The sequence below is a fragment of the Lichenostomus cassidix genome, chromosome 3 (genome assembly GCF_008360975.1).
Source record: "Lichenostomus cassidix isolate B80296 chromosome 3, HeHo_3.0, whole genome shotgun sequence".
NCBI classification, from domain to species: Eukaryota; Metazoa; Chordata; class Aves; order Passeriformes; family Meliphagidae; genus Lichenostomus; species Lichenostomus cassidix.
Genome location: NC_139483.1, coordinates 110,899,942 through 110,923,295, shown reverse-complemented (window position 1 = coordinate 110,923,295; position 23,354 = coordinate 110,899,942). Strand labels below are relative to the sequence as shown.

The 23,354-nt window shown below is 45.9% G+C and overlaps 1 protein-coding gene across 6 annotated transcripts in view; it reads left to right on the top strand.

Moving 5' to 3' along the window:
* Nucleotides 1-23,354, top strand: part of EXTL3 (exostosin like glycosyltransferase 3) — a 127,611-nt gene that overhangs the window by 32,238 nt on the left and 72,019 nt on the right. For all 6 annotated transcript variants that reach the window (XM_085057177.1, XM_085057178.1, XM_085057174.1 and 3 more), the window contains exon 2: nt 7,919-7,993. The gene's annotated coding sequence lies outside the window, so the exon portion shown is untranslated. The remainder of the gene's footprint in view (nt 1-7,918; nt 7,994-23,354) is intronic.

Below are 23,354 nucleotides of genomic sequence, written 5' to 3'. Positions count from 1 at the left end.
GCTGCAGGTAGTAATATCTCCATCGTGCCTTTCAGTTTTGTGGCAGCTTTGTGTCTAAAATCGATCGGTTCCTGGCTGATCTTCAATAGCCCAGAGAGCAAATGCAATGCAGCAAATTCATTATATGCTAAAATATTTATTGTGTTACTGTAAAGGTCACTGGTGGCAGTGGAGGCTCAGTAAGATAGAGTCCTGAATCTTTCCAGAGATGGTATCTGTCACCACTCTCTTTTGAGAGCAGTGTCTCATAAAGTACCTGGAATAACTTCTCCTCAGCCCATGCTTTTGGAGGCTCATGCTTGGATCCTTGTGTGGGTTAAATAATGACTGTTGTGCTTTCCATCTGAAAGTGAACAGCTGTATTTCATTTTGTTCTCTGTACTCTCACAGCCACACGTGGAGGGCAGAGCAACAAAGGAGTCTTAATTTAACCTTGTCCCTTTTTGCTTGATTTAAGTAATTTGCAGAGTTGTGTAATAAAATCTCCACAATCTTATTTCTATTCTGGTTGTAGTAATCTAGAATTGGCAGCAATGCCCAAGGGCATTTTTGCTCCTACCTGTGTAGGAGTGAATTACTTGTTGCATAACATCATCTGGAAAGGTAGCAATGAAAAGGTTTCCCAGCAATGAGGTGGGCTGAGACTTCCCTTCCCCTGAACCACAAAATTAAATATCATTTGGCAAATGCATTCAGGGCTGTGAGGAACCTCTCAAACCCTTTCCACAGGTGCAGGAGTGGTGGTGTGTGACTGTTCCCCACTGCAGGGCCCTGGATGGTGTGGGAGACATTACTGACCTATTTGCTGGTGGTTTTAGCATCTGGCTGGGATTAGTTCAGCCAGCTGATACCCAATTCCACGTCCTAATGGTATGGCTTTAAGCACGGGTTAGGTGATTGGATACTGAGGAGCATTTTGGAGTCTGGCCTTGCAAATACAGCTTGTTAATTGAAGCTGTGCTCGCTGGCAAGGCTGCCTTTTGAAGCTCTGCTGTCTGCCTTCCCCACCATATTCCAGCCTCTCACTGCCTGCAGCCTGCCTGCTCCTCGCTCTGTCTGCAGCTCCTCTGCCAAGCAGTGGCCCATTTGTCACCTGTGGCCACTCCTGTGGCTCTGAGGGCTCTTTCCTCATCACACTGAGAGTTTTCCCAATTGGAAGTGAGCACTGAAGGGGTTGCATTCACAGTTTGGTGTCACGAGTGAGCTCTTTGCCTGAGTGTGTGTTTCAGGCAGCTGCATGTCTGTCATGATCAGACAGACCTCTAGATAATCTAGCAAATCTCTTGATTATGAGGGTGGAAAATAACATGCTTTGATTTACAGATTTTTGCTACACATGAAGTGCTTCTGTGAATTCTCTTAATGGCAATATCTGGGTGCCTTTGGCATCCTCAGTTTCTGACTGCATCCATTTTCTGAACGTATCCTGAATTCCTGCACAGTTGTCTGGTCACAGACATCGACAGCTGTTTCACACACAGGCAGATGATTAATTATTTTTCAGTAGCATTTGAAGCCAAGTTCAGGGATTATATTGGGTCGAGAGGCCTTGAAGTTTACAGTTAAAAAGACAAAAGATGATAGAGGCTGTTGCCTTATGGCTGATTATTGAAAACAGCAAGGAAATGAAGCATTTTTTTTTATTAAATCCTCTAAACACCTTTTCCTTTCCTCCAGGAAGTTGTAGACAAACTTGAGAGCATTTCCTAGTGTCTGTATCTCTCTGAGCAGTGGAAGAGAAGGAGATGCAGCAGGCCCAGAGATCTCACCTGAGGTGACTGAGGTGTGCAGGTGTGGTGGAGCTGCACCAGCAGCAGCATTGCAGGTGTTTCTGAAGGGCTTTGAAGTATTTTCTCCTCTTGGCCACATGAGCTCTCTTGGTCATGGACTGACTGACAGATAGGCAGGAGATTAGGAAGTGTTTTCACAACCCCTGGGGGCTGTGGTGAGCTGGAAGGAGGAGTTCCTGTGGTCTGGCTCTCCTGGCTGTGTGGCAGGGCAGTTTGGGAAGTGCTCAGATTGAATCTCAGCTCGGTTCTCGTTTGTGGGGTTGAGTTGTAATCTCGGTTTGCTGTGCAGCCACACTGTGCTTTCAGTGGGACAGGGAAGGGGAGAGGTGGGGGGAGGATAGAAATGCACTTGTTTTGGTTGGAAGAACTCATGAATTTATGGTGTTAGCTGCTTTTCTGTTGGAGGTGAGGACAGCATTCGTGTGGGAGACATTTACGTTAGGACTTTTTTCTACAGATCTGGTTGTTTACCACGTTGTTTATTTTTTTTCTTTCCTCCTTTCTTGATGTCTGCTTTACAACCTGCAGAGAAAAACATCCCTTTCTGTAGCACAGCTCATCTTGTCCTAAGCAGACATCTTGAACCAATCTGGTTTTCAGAGCTCCAGCAGCACCTGCTGCTCACTCTGGCTGCACAGAGAGCCAATCCAGCCGGTTCAGGTGTGCTGGTAATCCCATTGCTGAGTGAAATTGGGGCTTTTCAAGGCCAAACCTTGGCTGCTGGCTGGGTTTGGAGGTTGTACAATCTCCTCATAGTTTCTAGTTCCTCCTGCTTAGAAGAAAGAAGAGCTGATGTGGCTGCTGGCTCTGATTATACCCTGTGGTAGCAGGTCTGAGGTCTGAAGAGTGTTTCTGGCCATTTTAGTGACAGTGCAGTGGTCCAGATATCAATGAAGAAAATTGAAGGGCTTTGTTTCACTCTCCTGACCCTGGGAATGTTGACCAGTTTGACATCTGGGATCCATCCACAAGGGAAAGGTCCAGCTGGATGTGGTGATGTCCTCATAGCGAATGAGAGTTCACGGTGTCTTTTCCCAGTGATTTTTGTACCTCTGATCAGCCAGACGGGCATTGGTGGAGGAAATCACACTGAAAACGACCACAGAGCTTTCTGTTTTAACTCCCTAACTTGAGCCTGGATCATACAAAGCAAACCCTCCGAGCCCGTGAAGGGGGTTTTGTGGAGGAATAAAGCTCATTGTCAGCTGCCGTGTTCAGACCCTTGGGAAATTGTGACCATTGTCTGGGCTATTATTGCTTAATAAAAGCTTTGCATTTCCTCATTCAGGGCCTTGAAAATCTGGTTCTGTGCTTTTAAAAATAACTCAGCGTGAGCCACAATTGGGAGCATTCACAGAGGAAATTCTTCAGCCGTTTAAAACAAAGTGAAGGGAGGGGAAAAAAAAGCTCTCCTTAAAGTGCTTTTACTTATCCGTGAAGAGTGAGTGTGTCCCAGCCGTGCTTCCGCTATCTGGAGGGAGCACAGTGGCTCTGCTCCTGCTACTGTTTGCTTCCAGCCTTCCAGGATTTTGGGTGCAGCTGGGGGACTGAGCTGGATGTGTCCTCTTGGGATATTCTGCTGTTTGTGGATGAGCATCTCTGGACAGGTGGGACCAGCAGTCACTGGTGGGGTTGATGCTCTTTGTGCTTGGTGAAAAAAAGAAAATGTTTTTAGTTTTTCTTTCTGTTTGTATCAGAGACCTCCCCAGAAAGGGTCACTTTAGGCAAAATGAAATGTGTCATATTCAGGATTTAGGGGCACCCACTCTGCAGGCTCTGTGGGGAAGGGGGCAGAGAAGGGGGTGCTGTGAGCTCTGGGGTGTTCATCACCCTAAAGCTGCCTTACCTGTGCTTTTTACTTTCCTGGCTTGTGCTGGGAAGTTACAGCCCAGCACAGAAGCTCTGAACTGTTTTGCAGATCGGCTTTGGAGGCTTGTTTCTTTCCCTGTGTGTGTTCTTGGGGTTGTTTTCCTTCTGGTGTGGAAATAATTATATTGCTTGTCTCTTATGTTCTGGCTCCGGCTAAGAGGAGGAATGTACTCAGGTTTTTTTGTGTTGTGGTGATGTTTTTTTGTTGGTTTTTTTTCCCCCAGTGCAGTTTCTGCTGTTAAAATATCCCGGACAGCAGTTGCTGCCCACGTAGAGCACAGAAATGTGTGTTTAGTGGTTGCAAGACATGCTCTCTCTGGGTGTGCCTCGTTGTTTTGTTCAGTGCCAGTCTCTCTCTGTGCGATTTGCCATCGTTTATCATTGCCATCAAGCTAGGGAAATACACTTTTCATTAATAATTAGTGCTTAACACAGGCCAGAATTGGCTCTTGATTTGGAAATCAGTTTTCTCTTGGAGCTGTGTGTTTTTGTGCAGGATTGGGGTCACAGTGTGAGGAGGGGATGACTCTGGGCTACAGCAATGTTGCCAAAAACACCTGATAGTGAAGAAGCTGATGGCTGGGATATTGTCTGGCTTTTATTTGTGATAGGAAATGAATTTTACCAGGAGATGCCTCTTCCATGCCTCAGTTTCTCCCCCAAAAAAAAGAATGCTGTGTGATTTGCCTGAGTGTGTTCATTAGCAGGAATTATTCTCCTCCCTCTGACTGCCTCCTGGAGCAGCTGTGAGATGCACAGGGATATGTGATGAAAGGACTGGGGACAAGGCACAGCCCTGCAGTGGCTGAATTCTGTCACACCATTGTGGGCTTTGGTGTTGCTTGAAATTTTATAGGTCATGTGCACCATTAAAATGATTTCCATGCCTGTGTTTGGAGAATCTGCTCTGCCCACTTTCGTTTATATCCCTGTGACTGATCCAGGGCCATATGTTAAGAATATAACTGCTTTTAATTTCCTTTTTTTAAAAGCCCTTGGTGTCTAAATATATCTGATAAAAATGCAGACTGGAGCTCTTTAATGAGGCGTAAGTCATTCCTGGCTCTCCTTTTTTTATAAGACAAAACCACCTCACACACTGGCTTCTTTTTGTAGGGACTTCTGCTTTGCATTTCTACACATTCATCATAGCATGAAGCCTCTGACAAAAGGAAATAAGAAAAGACTGGTTAAGAGACCGTTTTGCTGTGCATAAACCTGAACCTTTGGAATGGTGAAAAAGCCCTGAGCTGCAGCAAGTGAAGTCACAGGCTGTGGATGAGGGTGTGTGATGACAGAAAGGAAAAATAAAAATTACAGTGCCGAGTAAGTATAGAGTAGTTGTGAATTGTACAGTTGTGAAGAACAGGAGCTGTTAGGAAGGGGAAATATTTCCAGTTTTGTTCCTTGTCTTTGCAAAATCACAAAATTCAAGTGATGGTTGGAAGTTTTTTGCCACACAGAGGAAACAATCCTCATTTTGCTGGTGCCCACTTGTTGGCTAAGCCAGTGGTTGAGGCTGTGAGCAGCAGCACTGGGGTGGAGGCTGGGGATGTGTGGCTGTCCCCGATTTTGGAGGTTTTGGGAGGAAATGGCTTTGCTGCAGGAGCAGCTCAGCTCTGCAGACGCTTTGCTGTGCTGCGAAGGACGGCGGTTGTGGTTTGACAGCTGAAGGCAGAGCAGGGCTGTGAAATCAGGCTCTGCTCACACATGGTTGTGGCTGGGCATGAAATCCTCAGTGGCTCTGGCAGTGGCAGCAGCAGGCCTTGCACAGCAGCTCCAGAGTGGGGAGAAAAAGGAGATGTGCTTATTTTGGAAGGGCCTTTTCTCACTGCTCATGGGTTCATCCTGCGTGGTCAGTATGGTGACAATCCCCAAGTTGGGGTCTGCTTTTGCTAGAGAGGACCCCAAGACTTGCCTCACCAGGTTTGTGGAGGAAGGCAAGGAGGAGAAGAGAGCCTTAGCAACTCCAAGTTGTGATCCAGGACTGAAAGCCAGAGTTTTTGTGTCTAGAACAATAGATCTGTGAGACTGAACAGCTGAAAAAGAAGTTGATGAGTTTTTGAAATGCCAGCCCACGTGAAGTTTCTGAGAGAAGGTAGGGCTGTGGTTTTTAATTTGATGACCTCTTTCCACAGGCAGTCAAACTTTCGGATTTAGCAAGGCCTTGCATAACAGGAGGTGCTTTATTTACAGGCTGCACATTCACTCCTAGACACAGGAGCACAGTGATAAATTATTTAATTACAGATACCCAAAGAAGCCAACCAGGCTCCTGCTGGGCAGTGTTGTCCCTCTGGTTTCCCACTTTGCATGTTCTCTCACTGGCTGATTCCCAAATTCCAGCTTCCTGCAGGAGTGGTCTCTCAGTTACTAGTGTTAATTAGCGAGGTGAGTATTCCTGTAGCACACACCAAGTGCTCAGCTCCTCACCCGTGTAACGAGTGTGTACACAGCCCTGTTAATTAGCAGCATCCCTCCAAGGACCTGTGCTCCTCTTGAGAATGGAAGTTTGGTGTGGAGAGAGTCACAAGCAGACTTGTGCCATAGTTGGGTCGTCAGCTTTCTGCCCTTTGTTTTAATCTGAGCTTCTCCTCTGTGCATTCTCCTTGCTAAGCAGCACGGCTGCTAATATTAGTTCTTTTCAGATTTGCTGTTAGTACTTTGTTTTAGTCAGTGCTGGCAAAGTCCTGGCTGGGTCTGTGCTCCAGGTTGGATTTAAGTGTTCTTCAAAAAGCTTTTATGCTGCAGGATCACGGTGCTCCTTGTGCTGACAACAATTTTGTATCTCTGCCTCCTAATAACCAATCTGTAGTAACACCTTCATCCTTGATTTGCACAAACAACTCTGTTCCAAGAAGAAATTTCCTCCTGAAAACGTGGAAGTGCTGTTTGTTCTTGCCAAATCCAACTGGGGCTTTATTATCACTCTGATTTAATATCCTTGCTGATGGAATGCTCCTGTCGTGGGGGAAACATCTCTGAGAGGTGATTCTCTTTACAGAAGAACATTCTTCTCCTTTTTTTAACACTGAGGGCAATAGAAGGGAATAAACTGGTAAATAACATGACTGTAAATAAGAACCAAATCATACTTTAATTTGTATGTATGTTCAGGATGGAAAAGCAATGTGAGATCAGGAGGTCTTTGCAGTAGAGGAGGGTTGTTCTTAAATATCTCTGCTTTGTCCCTAGTTTTATGTGTTCAGTATCAGCCAGAAAACTCTTGGTTTTGCCGTTTGATTGTAATTTGCATTTAGATTGGCTGCCTGAAGGGAGTCTCTTGCAAGGGGAGCTGGGGCTATGTGGCTCCAGTCTCTTGCAGATCTGGCTGAAAGTAATGGCATTTACATAAAAACCATTAGCTCTGTTATTGATAAACATGAAAGGCAACCATTTCATTTAATTTTTTGATGAGGAGCTTTTAATATGAGCATACAATAGCACTGAGGTAGTAACAGTCCTGCCCCCCATCCCTCCGTCCTGACCTCTTGTTTCAAGGCCAAGTTTTGATTGGGATTTTGTTGGTGGAGAGATGGGAAGTTATTTCTATTCCAATTTGCTGGAGTAGCCAGTTGTCTTGCTGCATTGTGGGGAATTATTTAATGCTCATTTGAAGAGGTGTCTCTATTAATTGAATGGGGATTTAATGTCTCCCTGAAGCACAGTTGGTCTGTGTGTGATGTCGGGCTGGCAATTCTATGGATAATCTTTTCCTTAATCAAAATGGGTTTAAGCAGAACTTCAGTGGTGCCTCATTAAGGGGATAAAGTGTGTTGAAACAGCAAATATATTAAAGGGAACTTCTCTGGTGCACTCCAGATCAGAGCCTGTGTAACCCTTCAGCACAGTGACTGCATAAACATTTGTTCCCTGGCCTGTGTAATGGTGTGCTGGGGATCAGGACATGTCACCAAGAGCTGTGATTCACTGTCTCTGGAGTCACTGGCTTTGGGAAGCTGCTGCTGCTGCTGCTCTCATGTTTAAATACCTTGCATTTCTCCTGGGCTGGGTCAGCTCTGACCTCGAGAGCCTCCAGAGGCAGCTGATACCAGAGCTGTTTTCAAGCATCACAGCATTTGCTTGAGAGACCTCGCTGAGAGCTCTGCAGGTGCTTTGAGTTCTTGACCTCAGGGCTGGGGAGGTGTGTGTGCCTGTTTTGCATTGATTACCTGGCCTGCTTCTTGATTTTTAAAATTTTTTTTAAAATTTTTTGGGTCACTTTATCTATATTTACAGCTCTTTTCCCTCTCTAATAGGCTCCAGACAGATGAGTAGAGAGCTGACTGCAGAAGAGGGACAGATTCCAGTTTGCCAGTTGATCACCCTGTACAGTGAGTACTTTCATATTTCAAGAATAAAGCTTTCTGCAGTGCCTGATGTTGTCCTCAAATTGCCTCCACTGGGACACAGCATTAAGTCTGCCTGCTTGGACAGTGTTTTCCTAAAAGTACAAGCTTCCTTGGCTTAACTCTTGTTTTGGGAGAAGTGTGCTCCAGCTCCTTTTATCTGAAGTGGTAAATTGTGTCCTCAGCACAGAACTGCTGCAGTTCCATCTGGAACCTGCTCAGGGCTGTGGGGAATCAACACCAAAGGTGTCACCTGAGGATTGCTGTGCTGCAGAGCACAGGAGGCTGCAGGGTCAGCAGTGGAAATGTTCCTCAGTGCTTTTCCAGCCTCGTTGGAGGTGTTGGAACTGAGTGAGGAGGGTGGATGAGGGACCTGCCATGGCACATGCTGGGGTTACTCATAAAGGCATGCTGTGAAATCAGCCAAATGAGGCTTGGCTTGGCTGGTGGGCGGCAAAGAGCAGGGAAAAACCACTAAAAAGTGTTGTCCAGTTCATGGTAAGGATGGGGAGGAGAAAATCCTTATTTCATGGGGAATCTTTACACATTAAAAGATCTTGCATGCGTGTTAATGGGCTGTAATAACGAGGCTGTGCTTTATGAGGTGTCTGCAAACATCTTAGAACTTGTTACTGTGAGGGAGGAAATACTCAAGCTAGTAAATTCTGATTAATTGGAATGTCTTGGCCCATGTGGTGCAGTGGTGTAGCCAGACTGAGATAGGTAATTGCCTGATACAGGTGTCTGAAAACCAGGAGGATGCTCTGCTACTGGGTGTAAAATTCAGGTGAGTGTGGGAGCTGCAGCAATTCAGTTTATTGTGACAGCCCTAGGAGGTGATTCCCTAAGGATAACACGGGATGATGAATTTTGATACTGAAGGTGTTTGTTAACAAAAGTCAGAGATGCAATAATAAGTTTACAGACTGGGTTGTGTCATCAGGTTGGTGTGAATATATCAGAGAGAAGGGCAGAGAATTCCTGTGCTTCTGGGAAAGAAGGGAAGAGAGGCAAACTTATTTGTGGTTTCCTCATTTCTCCTGTATCCAACCAGTCCATGCAGAGTGTCCTGGGCTCAGATGTCCATTCCCATATATTACAGCATTTCTTGTACTTCTGGACCCAGGAAATCTTTCCACCCCATTTTTGTGCCTTGCCAAGCCCAGCAGGGACTCTCCTCAGCTGGAACTGTGAGAAATTCAACAGTGACTACCAAAACTGGGAGCAGCATTGAGGTCACATGAAGGACAGATGGTGCTGTTATTGACCAGCAGTGCCATCGTGCCAAAGTCCTCATCGACAGCTCTAATCCCAGGCTGTGCTCTGAGCCAGATCTGCTGACTCAAGGAGCTGCACTCAGTCAATACCATCGAATTCTCCTTCTTTCTGCATATCTTTAGCAGAATGTAGGAAGTCTCAGGCTGACAGCTGTGCAGTCTGAGGCCAAGGGCTGCTCAGGCTTCCCCCAGGACATCATTTGGCCTGTGCAACATTTATTGCACTGGTGTGGTGTGCAGCAGGCTCAGCGTTGACCTTCAGCAGCTCTCCTGGCTTTGTGGGCCTGGTGGCTGGAGGAATGAATGCAGGAGACAAGGATGGCAGGTTTGGAGTCCTTTTTAGGGTGGAAGACTGTGATTAAAGGAAGAAGTATGGATTTAGGTCAGTAGGAGATAGCTGAGGGAAAGGCTGCTCTTGGCAGGGAGCTGGAATACAGAAGATGCTGGAAAAAGAGTCTGTGATTACCATAGAACAAATAGGAAAATAACCTGTTTCAAGGGACTCCTTAACAAGCCATGCTTATGCAAGACTCTCCCCATGACGCCAAATATCTAAATAACTGGGTTGGGCCTAGAATCTAAAAATATTTTTGGGAGACTCATCTTCAAACATCTCCTGAGGCTTCCTGGCTCGGCAGCAAAGCCAAGTTCTGCAGGAGTTGGTGTGGCAGGTCCCTTCCTGTGAGGATGTGGCATCATCCATGTGCAAACTAGCGTGGGGCTGATGCTTCCTGTGCTCCACACAGGCTCTGTGCTCTTTGCTCACAGCTGCAGTGGAGAAGGGCTGAGGCAGAGCAGTTTGGGATGGCAGGGGGGATTTGTGCTGCCTGGACCTCCTGCTGCCCTCCTGAGGAGCTCTGGGAAGTGAGGGGGAGGAATTCTGCTTCTTGCATCCTCAGAAGATGCTGTAGAGTTTTGTCTGCTTCTTAAAAACTCTGAACAAACACCTGAGCTGTGGGAGGCCACAGGTCTGTCCTGTCTCCAGCCACAGCCAGTAGGAATGTCCTTCATCTCCCATCAGTTTATTCAGCTCTTGGTTGAACCTCTGGGTGCTTTCAGCCTCTGTCTTGGTATTTCAAAGTTTAACTCTGTGTGATGAACTTCCTTTTGGGAGCTGCCCCTGCTGCCAGCTTGTTTACTGTGATAAACTCCTGTTTGGGGAATTGTCATTTACATGTTTGCCAATTCCACACTGGTAAAATTCTGTAAATCCCTACTGTGTACCCTGTCAGAGGCCTCTTTTCCAGACTAAAATGTCCTAATCGATTCAATGGTCCTGATAGAGATGCTTCATGTCTTTGACCATCTTCACTACATTCACTATATTCTAACTTTTGGTCATTTCTGAGATCCTGTCCTTTTGCTGCAGTTCTCTGTATGTGAAACCATGGAAAAGAAACCAGGAATTTCGATGCTCCATGTAACAATAAGCCATAGCCTTTTTCTTTTTTTTTTTTTTTAATTTTTTTTTTAAGCAGAGGTTTATGTGTCTAATCTAGAAACTCTATCAGAAAATCGATGAGTAAACCTGATAGCATTCCAGTGCACTGAGTCACTAGAACAATTCATTGTTAACAAGGACTCCTGGCAGAGTGGTGTGGCTTTGTGCTGAAGCTGTCAACCAGGATATGGGATGTATCTTTGTATCCTGCAGCAATTTTGTGACACTAAACTAACTGCTGGTGTCTGCTGCATCTTCTAAGTGAGGACAAGAACCACTTTGGGTGTTAAACCTTCTCCCCCTCTCCATGGGTTAAGAAATGATATTAAAAGAGAGAATTAGTCTTAATTAGATATAAATGAGTGTCATCAAACAGGTACTGCTTCTGCACGGGCAACGCCTGGCTCTCCATCCCCTCTGCTTTGCATAAGTGATATTTATTTTATTAGTGCTGTGGCTTCGAAAAATTAGGAGTGGAATATGCTGCGATCAAAGTGTTAACGCCGGGCTGCAGTGAAGGGCTGACATGCCTAGGGCTGTGACAAGGCTGTGGTTTTGTCTATCTGCCCTGACTCACATCTGTGGCTTTTGTGCTGCCCTGAGGTGAGTCAGGGCTCCCACAGGGGCGATTAAAGCCCTGCCCTGTGGGCAGCCTGGGAAACTTGGGCCTCTGCTCAGCCCAGGAACACTTGGATGTTTTCCTCAGCGCTGAATCACAGCTCCACGGATCATCCCGAGCCGTTTTTCCCAGTGTTGAGGTTTATCTCCCACGCCTCCAGTGCTATTTCCACCACTGTGCTTTTCTTCTTTCCTCTCTGCTGCCTTCCCCAGTGCTTCCTTCCTGCCTGTAACCCCAAAAAACTCCCAGAATCTTCTGTTCTGCACAGGGAAGCCTAAGGACCAAATCCTTGTAGCAGTTTTCTCCCAAAGCAGCACAATCAGTTCATTGCTCAGATTTATCCAGCAATAAAACCTCAGCTCCCCAAAGCCTCACCTGGCCTTCCAAGCTGTATCACCCTGCCTCACCCAGGCCTGAGTTTTATATATATATAACTGCAAATTTTTGTATTTATGGTTCTCATTCTTCTTTTTACTCTTGTGTATGTGAATTTGCACACACAGCCAGCCCACAGCCAGCCTACTACAACAATTTCAGCTGTAGTTTAGCAAGATAGTAAATTGAGAGTAATTTTTAATCTGCTTGGGAGAAGAACAGCTAAATTGGCTGTTTCTCCTGGTGGTTCCAGCGTTATTTTTGGCCTTAGAGGGTGTAAATGCACCAGACATTGATCTCCCTGAATGAGGGATCAGCTCTTCCTGGACAGCACTGGAACACTGCACCTATTTATTTATATTTCACTCTTTTTTTTAGTACATTGGCTGAATAATCCAGCCAGTGTGGAAAGGGCCTGCAAAATGCTGGGTTGTGTGGTGGAATTTTGCTGTGCCCAGGTGGATCTCTTGTGATGAGAGACTCCATGGAGGGGAAACCTCCTGAGTTAGCCTGAAATGAGGGAAGGCTTGGAGACCTCAGTGGGATCCCTGCTGGGATCCAGCCACGCTGGGGAAGTGGAACTCAGAGAATCCAGCTCATGCCATCACCCAGGGGACTTTTCCATTTAATGCAGCCATTGAAACTGGGAGCAGAGGCTGTGTGGGACAATGTGTAATGGGGGAACTGGAACAGGCAGCCTTTGTGGCTCATCACAAAGCCAGCAGTATGTGCTGCAGTGCTCCTGGAATGTCAGCTTGGGTTCTGTTCTCCTCCCTTCCCGCCAGGAACTGCTTGGGGTTTGGGGAGAATAAGTCACTGTTTGTGTGTTTATTTCTTTTCTGCTCACAGTTCTTGGGTCACTCGGGGGATTAGAGGGAAAGAGATCAAGTGAGGTGAAAACCATCAGGTTGATGTGAGATTCTCCGTGGTGTCTCCATCCCTCTTCTTGCTCCACAGAGCTCCCTGACAGGAGGTTGTAGGGAGGTGGAGGTCAAGCCTTCTCCAAGGGAGCAAGGATGAGAGGAAATGGCCTCAAGTTGTGCCAGGGGAGGTTGAGGTTGGATATTAGGAAAAATTCCTTCAGGGAAAGGGTTGTGAAGCATTGAAATGGGCTGCCCAAGGTGGAATCACCACCCCTGGAAGTGTTCAGAAATGTGTGGATGTGGCACTCAGAGACATGGTTGAGTGGTGAACATGGTGGTGGTGCTGGTTTGATGTTGGACTCAGTGATTTTAGAGGTTTTTTCCTAACCTTAATGATTCCCTGATTCTTCTCTTGGTCCTGCTGGTTTTTTCACTATTAAATAACAAAGCTCAGCTTTGGAGTGGGATGAGCTTTAAGGTCCTTTCCAACCCAAACCATTCTGTGAACTTCTGGCTTCATTTATCCAGCAGCAGATACTGAGAGATCTCTCTGGAACTGATTTAAGTGAATCTGACCTTGGACACCTGGGAAGGGACAAGAACCCTGCAAAGTACAAAACCTGAGAACAGATGGAAACTTCTTTGTGACACAAAAATGTTGCAATAATTATTTAACATAATTAAGCTATTTGAAAGCAGTTAAAAATATATTAACAGGACTCTCCAGGAAGTTTGCATTAATGTGGCAATGATTGGGAAGTGGGAAACAATGCCAACAGCACAAGTGAGTAAACTCTAGAGACAGCTGGGTGTAAATGCTTTCTAGATCTCCTCAGACTTGATAAAAACTTGGGGAATTCTGCTGTGGATAAAAGTGCATTAGCTCACGTTGTCAGGTGAAGCTTTTTCTACACTCAGGGTTCAGAGGGAGGCCCTTGGGAATAATTGTGGGAAGCACAAGTGAAATCCTCCTTGCTTTTCTCTGAGTAAGGAAGTTCCCAGTGCAACTCGATCGCAGAAGGCCCTGATGTGAAAAGGATTTACTCTGTGAATTGTTCTGTCATCACTCAGCAGGATAATTGGCTTCTGATGAGGAAGAAAATCTGGCTGAAGGTTGGTGTTTGAGGTTCTGAAGTCCTCTTGAAAAGGCAGAGCTGTTCCTCAAACAGCAATGGCTCTCCCGAGAACAGGATGCTGGAGACTCCATTATACCAGCATTGATGTAACAGCTGTTCCTGTTCAAACAACTTCTTTTCTTCCTCCTCCTGTTGCAAATCAAAGGAAGAGTGGGGAATCAGTGTTGTTTGTTCAGAATTAATAACAAGGTGATTAAATTTTGCACTGCTGGAGGTGTTTTTGTCACGTGCTTCCTGCACTCGCTGCCTCTCAGACCTGCTGCTCTCTGGGTGTTTTTAGCTGGTGATGCTGATGACTGAAGGATATTATTTCTTCTGTTCCCAGCTCCCAAGTGACTCAGGAGCTAAAAGCAAGCCAAGATCTGTGCCTCCCACAGGCAGCAGAAAGGCTGATGTGGAAGTCACGGGCATCTTGCTGTGAAGATGATGATAAGATTTTAGAAGAGGAATTTTTGGTGCAGAGTAATGAGCAAGGGGGAAGCTTTACCCCACTGGGGAGGCTCCTGGGTGGAGCAGGTTTAACTTTTGCCTCTGAGAGCAGGTTAGTTTGGACCTGCTTAGACAGTGCTGCAGAAAAACCTGGAATTCAAAAATATCCTGAGTTGGAAAGGACTTACAAGGACCATCAACCAGACACCCCAACAGTCCCACCCTGTGCATCCTGAGAGTGTTGTCCAAACACTCCTGGACCTCTGGCAGCCTCAGGAATGTCACCATTCCCTGGGGAATATTTGAATATTTGTTAGTAATCCATGAAGAGTCAGATTACTGTTTTTTGTCTTAGTATTTATACCATTGAAAAGAGAGGGAGAAGATTTTGGAAGTGGGCAGTAAAAGCATTTTTAGAGAGATTTAAGGCGGGAGGGTGGAAGGGGATTGCAGTGGGAGAGGAGAGGAAAGGAAAAAGGAAAGGAAGATAAACTTCTTCTCTCCCATCTCCTGTGTGGTGCTGCCTGGATTCTGCTTCATCCTGCTGATCCAGCTGCTGCCTTTCCCGTGGACAGATTTAGAGTCCTTTTAATTCTGCCTGCAGTGCTCACCGTGAGGCATCACAGAGCCGATGTTTGAGGAGGGGAGGGGAGCCTTTCTCAGGTCTCCAGGGAGCTAATTTATACAGATCCTCTTGGGTTCACCGGCCAAGTGTGTCTTTGTTTCCATGTGCTTTTGCCTCTGAGATGGAATCCTAAGAGCAAGGCCAAGTGTCAGGCTGCTGCTGCTGGTGGGGCTGCAGCTGCACAGCTCATCCTTTCGGACCTTCAGCACGAAAAGGAGGGAAAATTGCCAAAATTTTTGGGCTGAATTGGCTGTTTCAGCCTTTCTGGTCAAAGTTGGGTTTTGTTGTTCTCTGTCAGCAAGTTGGGGGTTTTGTTAACCTTTAACCTTTGGACCAAAGCACTTTTTAATAATGAGTTGATTTTATCAGCGATGTAAGCAAGAGATTAAAAGGTGTGTGGGAAAAGGGATCTTTTAGCTCTGATAGGTATCACTGGTATATTACTGTCTGCTGGATTTTATTTCTATACAGTAAAAAAATCATGAATATTTAAATAAGTGTTTTACAGCTGCATTTTTTTCAAGCCACGATTACAAAAGGAAAAAAAAAAAGGAGACAGAATTGACTACTTGCTGTTGAACAGTGAGCTTTGCCTAATAACCAAAATTAAAAGTTTTTAGATGTCTGCCTTGAACAGTCTCTCCAGAAACTTAGAGTGGAGCTCAGCCTAAATGGGAAAGCTTTTAAAAAGTCTGTTGGAAATCCCAAATCAACAGGGGGTAGATGGAAATATCAACAGGAGAAAACAACCACATCTCCTGCACAGCCCAAATTTGTTTTCGGGGAGGTTTTCCCGTCTCTGGAGAAGGTGGAAATGCAGAGTGACAGAGGAGTGACTGGTGAAACGCAACACCACTGCTGGGTCTCCTGATGGTTTTTCCTGCTCAAATGAAAGCTCTTGTTTTTCCTTTGCCTCTGTTCATTTTATTCAGGGTAAGTGTTCCCATTATCCGGTGTGTGTGAAAGGCTCCTGGCTGCTGCCTGAGCTGGATAATAAGGGAGTAAGCCAAGAGCAGCCTAATTTATAACTTGTGAAGTGATTCTCTTCAGAGCACTAATGAGCAGTGACCCAAGCACAGGTAAATTATCTGTAGGGTTTTTTCCCCCCCCTTTCCTCTTAAATCTCTGATCATTTCCCTCCCCAGGCAACCTGTCTTTCACCACCATTAGCGTTGTCTCAGTTTTTTGTCTACATTCCAAAGTTGAACCACTTTATCCCCAATTGATGTGTGCTCCTGTAGGGTGGAGAGCACAAGGCTGGTACAAAAGCATTTATAATAGCATGGCTCATTCTTGTGTTGGAGAGGAATAATGGACGTGGGACACAGCTTTAGAGTTAGAAAGCTCTCTAAATTTAGAGTGTGGCTGGGCATTGTAGCTGAACTGATCTCATGTCAAGCTGGTGCTGCCAGGGAAGGTTTTGCTCCCAGCCTTGTGCTCCCAACTGATCTTTTTGTGCTGATACAGATCCATCTCCTTCCCTCTGCACTCAGTTTTCTTCCAGCCTGAATCCCTGATTCAGCTCGCTGTGGATCCAAGCTTGGAAGGTGGGGAGGAGATTCCTCTTTTCAGCAGCAACAGGCCATGAGATCAACAGTGCAAAACCACTAAATGAAACCTCTCGTGCCAGCAGTGTGTCACTGTCTGAAAGGTATTTCCAGTCATTCTGCTCTCTCCCTGTTGGGAGTGATGTGTGGGGCAAAAAGTAGTGTTTCCCTACTGTTTGGTTATCCTGAGTAAAGTTACTCCTCCTGGAAATAGCTGCATGTGCTGACAGCCCCCAAAAGAATGCAGAGAATTGTGGGCAGGTCGTTCTCTGTGGTGTTCTGTGTGCTACAACCAGCTTGGAAAATAATTAAAACCCCAACGTTTTGCTGTTTTTTTTTGCTGGATGTTGTTGGATACTTAATGGGGCTCGTTGGCAGTAAACACTCCTTCCCCGGGGATCTTTCCAGTGAAGGATAATGTGGAATAGTCTGCTGCTTGTGTGGAACATTTGCTGGACATGGGAGCTGCTAAAAGAGGCCTGTCAGGCATCCCTGAGCAGCTGCAGGGTGATAACAGAGGTGAAGGGCCAGCAGAGGGGTTACTGAAAATATAAATTACAGATGATGTGTGGCTCTGGAAATAGGAAATACAGATGAGGCCGTGGTGGTGAAAAAAACCCCAACCTTTAAGGACAGTGTTGATCCCCAAAAGGAAAACTATAAAAGGCTGCAAGCAGTGCCTGAGAGCTAGAAAACAGCTTTTAGTCAGAGATGTGCAGATTCCAAACAGTAGTTTGGGTGGGGGAAAAAAAGGGAAAAAAGGAAAAACAGTTCACCAGCTGTTGTGCTCTTTCTTTGCACCAGCAGGTTGTACTTGATGCAGGAAGTTTTATTTATTTTTTTATTTGTTTATACCAAATTTCAAGATTCCAGGCTACCCAGTGACGCTTGTTCTGTGCTTGGAGTTTGCTCCCCCAGGAGAGGCTGAGCACAGGTGGGAGCACTGATCTCTAGAAAAATCATGACAACAGCTGCAAGGTGGCCTTTGCAAAATGCTTCACCCCCAAAGGGATGTGGGGCAAAAATTCGCCGCTTTCTTTTGCAAAAAATGAGCTTTCAAGGAGGATTTAAATGCGATTTCCAGATGTTAACGTGAGAGTGGGTTTAGTGCTGTATTTGGAGGGAGCAGCCTTTGCTGGATGTAACCTTGGGCAGAGTTTAAAACAAACTACAAAAAGGAAAAAAAAAAAAGCAAAAAGGGAAATGATAAAGAGCTGGCAGCCCTACAAGGATGGATTTGTGTGGGAAGGCCAAAAATGTGCTGGATCTCTTATCAGAAAGCATGGAATAACAAGGTGCTCAGCCTCAAGTGCTGAGCCTCACACCTCTCCTTAAAGTTTAGGACAGGATTGCTCAGGTGGCAGAGTGACAGCAGATCCAGAATCATCCCAAACCCTTCAAATGTTTGTGGGAAAAACCCCAGAGCTGCAGCCAGGAAAGGTCAGTGCAGCTGCCTTGCTTTGCAGTGTGTGTTAAAACACAGGAGCAATTCTCAGCTGGAATTGCCCTAATTCCAAGCTTGTCATCGAGATGAAGTGGACTGCAAACCCGTTTCTGTGGGAATTGCTCCAGATGCAGAGCACCTTTAATAACGTCTCAATATCTACCTCACTGTGTGCAGTTTTAATATAACCAGAAGCCAGGGGCAGAAATGGAGTTATGAGACAAAAATACTTCGACTTGATCACTAAAAACTACAGTAAAATGTTATTTTAATGCCTGTAGTACCACAGGTGAGCACACTGGAGAAGCAGCTCTGAGCTGGATGGCTAAGAATCAGAGAAACACAATGTCGTGGGTTGGAAGGATCTCAGAAAGATCATTGAGTTCAACCCCTGGCTCTGCACAGACACCCCAACAATCCCACCCTGTGCATCCCCAAAAGCATTCAACAAACACTGCAGGAGCTCTGGCAGCTTTGGGAATGTCCCCATTCCCTGGGGAGCTGTTCCAGTGCCTGATCCTCTGGGGGAAGAACCTTCCCCTGCTGTTTCTGCATGGGAAGAGCAGGGGCTGGGTGGAGTGAGCCTGCAAAGGGTCACAGAGGAGGTAACTAAATGCAGCAGCAAACATCTCTGGCTCTGCCCCAGGTTTGTCTCCTGGCTGGGTCAGATTGCAACAGCCCATGCCATGCTGGAATTGCACAACCTGTGCTTCCCTGGTGAGGTTTCAGGTTTTCCTGGGAGCTTCCTGTGCTTCGAATTAGCAAAGACGAGATGGTGGCACCTGTTTGGGACAGTGACAGCTGAGTTTCCCTCGTGCTCTGCCATTTATCAGCCTGGTTTTGCAAGCCATACCTTCCATCTTCTATGGAAAGCAGCTGGGACCATGCAAGCTCCCAAAAAAGCCATCTGAGGCACAGGATTAGTGTGGGAAAAGCTGTTCAGCTCAGAATGCAGCTTGCAGCCCTGCACAGTCTCCTGACTCGATGGTGGCAAAGCCTGTGCTGTGCCCTGTGGGTTACACTGCAAACACAAGTGGAATATAAACTACAGATCTATAAAACCATTGCTAAACCATGTGTGTGTAATCAGTGTCTGCCTTTGGGTGTGGAGCTCTCCAGGAGGGATGCAGTCCCTCTGCTGGATGGAGATCTGCAGCAACCTTGGAAAGTGCTCCACTTACTCTTGGGTTTCCTTTCCAACTGCACCATTAAATGTATTTCCAGCTGAAATATGTACTAAATCAGCTGCTCCAGGGTTTTGAGGGTTTTTTTTTTTAACAGGAAGGAACTCCAAATATGCTTATTTTCATGGTAAGATCACAGGCATCGGCCACCACTGTGTATTTTGGGGTTTCAGTTCACATGTGTGTTTATGCATTTTCTTCCTGACCTTGCAGATGTTCTCAGCTACTCTTCTATAGATCCAACAAACTGACCCTTCTCCTCTTAAGTACCAAATGTTCCATGTCAATTCAGCAAATAATGGAGTGGTTTTCTTTTGAGGAAAAGCTCTTTTTTTTCCAGGAAACAGTGATACTCCTGCCCTGCCAGTGTAGAAGCCCCAAATGCTTCCTTCCTCTTTTGTCCTTTCTGGTACTGATTTCACTGCTCCTTTTAATTTCCACTGGTTCTCCCTACTTTAACTCAGTGTTTTGGGTCAAATTGATGCAATTACTGTGTTATCCCGTTGGAGAATGTTGTTTTATGTCAGTATCTGGAATAGGAAGCTAGTTTGGAATGACAGGAGTAGCTAGGAGGAGTGGTTGAGGTCCCTGGGTTGGTCCAGCCTGGAGGAGAGGGGATTGAGGAGAGACTCAGAGAGGGGCTGCAGCTTCTTCCTGAGGGAAAGCTGCAATCTCTGCTCCCTCTGACCAGGGGGAGGATCCAGGGAATGGCTGCAGCTGTGCCAGGGAATATTTAGGTTGGAAATTAGGAAAAGGTTCTTCTCCCAGAGGGTGATTGAGCACTGAACAGCTCCCCAGGGAATGGTGACATTCCCAGAGCTCCAGGAGTGATTGGACAACTTTCTCAGGGATGCACAGGGTGGGATTGTTGGAATGTCCTGGACAGGACCAGGAGTTGAATCAATGATCCTTATGAATCCCTCCCAACTCAGGATATTCCATGATTTTAAGCCCAGGAAAGGCTGTCACCTTGGAAAGGGAAAACCAAAGGAAGAACAGTTGAATCAGTTTGGTTTTTGTTTTCTGTCTTCACAACTCACCAAGGGCTGGTGTTGTTCTAAAGCTCATTCGTAGTGCCCATAGTCATCTCAGAGTTTGGTTTTCCTGTCAGAGTGAAATAAGAGGAATCAGCTCCATCCTGGCTGTGCTCTCCAGAAGGCTGCTGGACCGGGAAGGTTAATTTGTGTTTTTCATGGTGTATCTGTGGGGCACTTCCCAAGCACAAAGAGCAGCTTTAACCTGAAGTTAAAAGTGCCTGAGATATTCCTTCCCCTCCCTGCAAAATACGGATAAATACTTCTTGATCTGCCAAAGGGGGCTGTGTGGGTTTAATTAACATTTGCAAAGTGCTTGTGGATAACATCTTTCATCCGAGACTCTGAAGCGAAATATTCTCGGCATCCTCGCTCAGCATCGCAATTATTCCTCCAGCTGTCGCGAGCTGTGCCAACAAAAACTACTCTGCTGTCATCAAGGGATTGTTGATGCCTTGTGACTTGTTTGGATTTTGATACTCTCTTCCCCCTACTCCTTCTCCCCATGCAATTGCTGTGTAAAATATAGTGTATTCTCTAGACTGGGGGGGAGAATAAACCTGTTCTTTTCCTCCCCAAACTACTTGTGTCTCATGTTCTGCTCTTGCTTGTGACCCTTTTTTGGTCTGTGCCCTTGGAGTAAAAAGAGAAAGAGCTGTCTTTTTTTTTTTGGTCTCTCCTTAAAATATTTTTGGGTTTTTTTTTGTGTGTCTCTTTTTAAACCATTGCCATAATTTATTAAAAGCCAGTCACTCCAGAGAGGCCTCTTGGCCCATGCACTGTCATTTTTTATTTCAAGGTGGATATGAAATATTGGATGAATTCCTTCATTCCCTGGACTCAGGTTCCCCTAAGTTCCCACTGGCAGCATTTGGGGAGTTAAAACTTCCAGCTTTTTTCTCCCTAATGCTACTTTTATTACTAACAGTGCTCTGTGAAATCCTCTTAAAAATCAATATTTCTCAAATCTCGTTTTAAAGGAAGGCTTGTACTTATGTAGTCTCCAAGGCAATAATATTACCCCAAACAATTTATAAATTAAATAGTTACAGGTGCTACCCAGGTTGAAGTTCAGCCTCTCTGCAAAACCAGAAGCACATCCAAGTCTATCACTCAGGTAACTGTGGCCATTACTGTTATTTCTGTGAGGATTCATTCATCTTGACTTAAAAAGCATATTTAAATTTATTTTTTATATCCTCGAAGGAAGCACAAACTATCATTTGAAGTCTTAGAACCTCTAAGCTCATAATTATCTGTGGGAATGAAAACTACAAAGAAATCACTTCAAGAGCAGCTGTGTAGAGCCTCTTTCATCAACCTGTGTGTTAAAGCTGCCTCTGTTTGCTTTAGCACTTAAACCCTTGCTCCTGTTTGCCCTTCACATGGAACAGTGCTGTGGGAGAAGGAGCTGGGCTCTGTCCCACCCTGTGCTCCTCCTCTGGGGAGGGAGATGGTTCTTAGTGACATTCTGTTGTTGTTGGCAGGGGTTTTGGAGCCAGAAAAATCAAATGCAGCACGAGAACTCCTTCTCCTCTTGAAATTCCAGGTCGTAAATCGCAGAGCACGCAGCAGAATGTGGTTGTTCTCTGCCTGGTGCTTTTGGCTTGAGGGGTTTGATGTTCCAAATTGAAATGGATAGCCCTGCTTCCCACTGAGGGTGAGGGGAGTTGTGACTTCCCCAAAGATTTGTGTCCCTGTTTGTCAGCGTGAACTCCGTTATGGGAGAAGAGATGTTTGACTCCCACGTCCAACGTAGCAACTTTCATCTTCCCGGATGAGAACTCTGAATTCTGCCAAGTGTGTCAGAGATGGTTTTAAAAATAATAAATCTGACCACGGTGCATGCACTTCCCTCCTCAGCAGAGCCTGGGATGTGGTGGGGAGCACAGCAGGACTGGGATGAGCTCCACCACTGCTCCCTGTGCTTTGGGCTCGAGGGGGAATGGAGAATCTGAATGATTACTTCAACAACAACTTTGATTAAAAACTGAGGTGAGCCCAGCTGAGCTCATCTTAATAATCCATTAATAATAACACCTTAATCATCATTTGCTCTCTATGCAGCTGCTGAGATCTGAGCTTGGGGCAGCACCTTTCCTGCTGTGTGCTTGGGGAAGTAAGTGGTGTCCAAGAGGGGCATTGCCAGGGCTGCTCTCAGCTGGGAGAGGTTTTCTAGTTACCTTTTTGGCTGAAGAGCTCTCAGGAAATGTTGCCTGGTATTTGATAATCAGTTTTGCTTTGTGGAAGGATTGGGTTTTCACTTCTTCTCTCCCATCTGATGCCTGTGGCAGTGCAGGTATCTCTTGGGGCAGCTTGATTGTCCATGTCTAGCAACCCTGGGTTGAGGGAATTAGAGAAACCTGGAATGGTTTGGGTTGGAAAGGACCTTAAAGCTCATCCAGTCCCACCTTCCACTATCCCAGGCTGCTCCAAGCCCTGTCCAAGCTGGCCTTGGACACTGCTAGGGATCCAGGGGCAGCCACAGCTTCTCTGAAGACAAGTGGCTCAAAGACCTGGAAGAGGAAAGGAAGGCAAACCCAGCCAGTGTGTGAGCAGAGTTTGTTCCTGTAACCCTGAGCTCTGGTTCTGTGCAGCTCTGTGCCCTGACAACCCTCACAGCTACGGAGGAGTGGAGTGGGATGAGCATCCAGGGAGGTTGTTGAGCTGTGCCCCTGGGCCAGGAACCAAACTGCTTCTCCAGCGTGTGTCATCTTGTGGTTTTATGGCTGAGAAATGGGGCTCCTGCTCCTGCTCTTAAGGGACTTTTAGATGTTCCAGCAGCTCCTCGTCACCTGAAAAAGCTCAAAACTACCTCTGTGAAATGGTCATGCTGTCATTTGAAGCACAGCCTTGTGTATCGTTGGCAGATATTTCCTCTCTCTCCAACCACCAGGAGCCATCAGCCTGCGTTCCTTTTTTAGCTGCTCTTCACTCTGGGGCTCTCCTGTTCCTGGAGCAGAGGTGATCAACAGGCGAGTTTGTCATTAGTTGTTTCCTTACATATTCCTTAATTACAGCACTTGAGAGGAGGGATTTTTCCCATCTCTCCCTCTTGTTGCGTTTGTCTCGTTGTAAGCTGGATTTAACTGGTGAGAGCTGAAACTTCAACTGCTGTTCAGCCATCCCTTGCTTTAAAAATCAGATGGAAATCCATTCCTACTCTCAGCCCTCTTTGCTGCCTGCCTGCCCCAGTGGTCTTTTCCCTTTTTGAGCAAACTGGCATTTCTCAAGCCTGCTGAGTTATTCCCTCCCCACCTCTGTGCTGTGTTTTCCCTCAACTGCTATGATTGATTCCATTCGCTCCCTTTAAGCAGCTCTTTTCACTTAGCAGAGTCAACACAATAAAACGAACTTGGAAAACAGATTTGT